A 3,004-nucleotide genomic window follows, 5' to 3' on the forward strand; every position below is an offset into this window, starting at 1 on the left:
AGTTTCTTTTCCGCCGCTTATTAATATGCTTAAGTTCAGCGGGTAATCTTGCCTGATATCAGGTCCAATTGAGATGCATACCGAAGTACACAACATTTCCCAAATGGATCGACCCTCGGCAGCCGAAGCCGCCACTCTACTTCGCAACAGCAAAGCCGATTCAAATGCCAAGCTAAAGAGCCATGGTTCACCAGTCCATCACGCCACAGCAGGAAAATCACCCAATAAGCGCATTGTTCAGCCGAAGCCAACCATACCACGAATCGAGCATTTCTCCATTAACGCCGCAGCAGACAAACCGGTCGCCAACTCGCTACAATAGCAGCGTCCACAACCAGCAATGCCACCACTTTTGGAGCAAAGAGAAGTACAGTTTAGTACATTTAAAAGGACTCGCAGTCGGTCCGAAAACCAACCGCAAGACACTTCACATCTGGCATCTCCTCCACCGACTACACGGAAGGAAGAAAGCCAAGTTTGTTGTACGGACACTGATACAGGCATACTTCCAGGACTAACCCGGAAGTGCAATATGCGTTCAAAATTTCGATGACTCACTGAATCCTGCAATTCGCATTACGTATCGCAGTTCGCAGCGTTCTTCATCGATGTGCGAGCCTAGACATCCACTGCTGAAAGTTGCTATCTAGTTAAAAGCAGAGACTTTCGTCCCCACAGTATAATCAGTATTAAGTAAAGTGTTTAAAATAAAAAAGCTACTAGCTCAGACCCGAAGTCCAAACGCTCGCCTTTTGATAGGGCTCGCCCAGCAGTAGCCGCCAGCAATAAAGCCAGCAGCCGCCGCCAAGTAAGACCCCCAACTATTGGTTTGAAACGGTTCACGTGGAAAGTTTTTAGGTGTGGTAATGATCCTTCCGCAGGTTCACCTACGGAAACCTTGTTACGACTTCACCTTCCTCTAAATGGCGAGGTTTAAAAAAGTTCCCATCAATCCACTCGCAATAAAGCAAACAGACTCACGGTCCCAATTTTTCACCGAGTCATTCAATCGGTAGGTGCGACGGGCGGTGTGTACAAAGGGCAGGGACGTAATCAATGCAAGCTGATGACTTGCGTTTACTAGGAATTCCTCGTTCAAGACTGAAAATTGCAACAGTCTATCCCTAGCACGATGCGCATTCACAAGATTACCCAGACCTATGGCCCATCGCCACGCATTCGAGGCAGTAGACCGAACACTGCGGAACATACTTGACAACGATACCGAGCCTTTTGGGGGGAAAGTGTTTGTACTTTCGGGAGATTTCCGCCAGATTCTCCCGGTCGTTAAGAATGGAACACCCGTCGAGACAATTGACGCTTGCCTCAAGTCGTCTAGGCTGTGGCCCCAATTTCAGACGTTCCGTCTTACGGAAAACATGCGAGTGCGCACAGCTGATACTGCAGACACTGCTGAGGAAATGGCTGCGTTCTCCGAGTTCCTGCTGCAAGTCGGGGAGGGAAGGCATGATGTAAACCCTTCTCTAGGAAACGATTACATGAAGATCCCGCGCGATATGCTGATTGAGAATCCACCTGTGCCTGAGGATGAGGACCAGGAAATTCGTCCGGGCGTTATTCCAAGAGGCATGGATCGGATCATCGACGAGATGTATGGCGAGATTAATAACCCCGAGGTTGCTACCGACGAGTATTTCGCTAACCGAACGATCCTCACGACCACGAACGCAATCGTGCACCGCATCAATGAAGCGGTGACCGATCGATTAACTGGACAGGCGCGGGAATACATGTCTTCCGATTCTGTACAAGACGACGGTGATGGCAATTTCTTCGAGCAGGAGGTACTCCACTCGATGAATATCAGTGGAATGCCGCCCCACAAGCTGACCCTCAAGGTAGGAATGCCTATCATGATGATGCGGAACCTGAATCCAGATCTAGGGCTGTGCAACGGAACACGGCTTCGAATTGTGGCCCTCAAGCCACATGTCATCCACGCCACAATCATGACCGGTGAGCGACAAGGGCAACATGTGTTGATTCCCCGCATTGTTTTCATCAGTGACGGAGACATTCGGAGCTTTCCGTTTCATTTGAGACGCAAGCAGTTTCCTGTCCAACCGGCCTTTGCGATGACGATTAACAAGGCGCAAGGACAAACGGTGCAGTACTTGGGGCTGTATCTTGCTACGCCTTGCTTCTCCCACGGGCAGCTGTACGTTGCGATGCCGCGAGTTACTTCAAGATCAAGATTCAAGGCGCTGGTCGAGTACCCAAAGCTGGAGGAGGAGGATGGGGTCTACGCCCAGAATATTGTCTACAGACAGATCTTTGGTTCGGAGTAGGAATGTTCAACTTCAAATGCACTAGCCGTTCGCCGCCGCTACGCGGCGGAGTGGCATGGTTTGTTGGAGATGCGGTGGCCGCAGATTTAAATGCCTCTTGGTGTCGCGTGCTTTGTGAGCGTCGTTCACCCCAGTAGATCTTGGATTCGTGTACTTAACTATTTACCATTCCGTAGTCTCATGCGGACCCGTATAATATCGTTGTTTGGTACGCTTCCGTTACCCCGTACTACAGGTTGGATGTCATGTTCGACAGTGGTCGGCGCTCTTCCGTGATCTTTCTGGCTTCGTGGATACCTGCCCACCGGTGACCCACGCTGCTTATTGGTTATACGACCTCTCTTTTGGAATCATACTTGTTAGTACGGCCTCTTTCGTGGCCGTTGGCCTCCCATCGCTGGTACTCTGGCCGAAGAGTGCTATTCCGTGGTTTGGCGCATTCACGCAGTCGTATTATTCCATCACTCGTGTATCGTGCTCTCCTGGTGAGGTCCATCGACCCGCGGTATCACAAAATCAAGCAATCGCGGGTCTAGTTGTGCTGTCCATGGGATGTGCTCGCGTAGTGCACCTGCGTTGCACGGGCCATTGGGTTTTTGCAATGGAATCCGAGTGCCATAATGTGGAATCGTGGATCCCCCCTAAGAACACCCCTCCGGTTATTTCAGGGGATGGTCCCGAGTCCCGTGGGAGTC

At 50.7% G+C, this 3,004-nt stretch overlaps 3 non-coding genes across 3 annotated transcripts; all 3 read right to left on the reverse strand.

The window, feature by feature from the left end:
• Positions 1 to 180, reverse strand: PITG_33483 (the record flags this gene model as incomplete). Its single annotated transcript, XR_009934877.1, has 1 exon — positions 1 to 180. It is a non-coding gene; the product is annotated as a 28S ribosomal RNA (ribosomal RNA).
• Positions 181 to 486: 306 nt separating this feature from the next.
• PITG_33484 lies at positions 487 to 641 on the reverse strand. The gene has a single exon (XR_009934878.1). It is a non-coding gene; the product is annotated as a 5.8S ribosomal RNA (ribosomal RNA).
• Positions 642 to 864: 223 nt separating this feature from the next.
• On the reverse strand, positions 865 to 1,162 carry PITG_33485 (the record flags this gene model as incomplete). The annotated part of the gene is made up of 1 exon (XR_009934879.1): positions 865 to 1,162. It is a non-coding gene; the product is annotated as an 18S ribosomal RNA (ribosomal RNA).
• Positions 1,163 to 3,004: the final 1,842 nt, after the last annotated feature.

Source organism: Phytophthora infestans, genomic scaffold (genome assembly GCF_000142945.1).
Source record: "Phytophthora infestans T30-4 supercont1.310 genomic scaffold, whole genome shotgun sequence".
Classification (NCBI taxonomy): domain Eukaryota; phylum Oomycota; class Peronosporomycetes; order Peronosporales; family Peronosporaceae; genus Phytophthora; species Phytophthora infestans.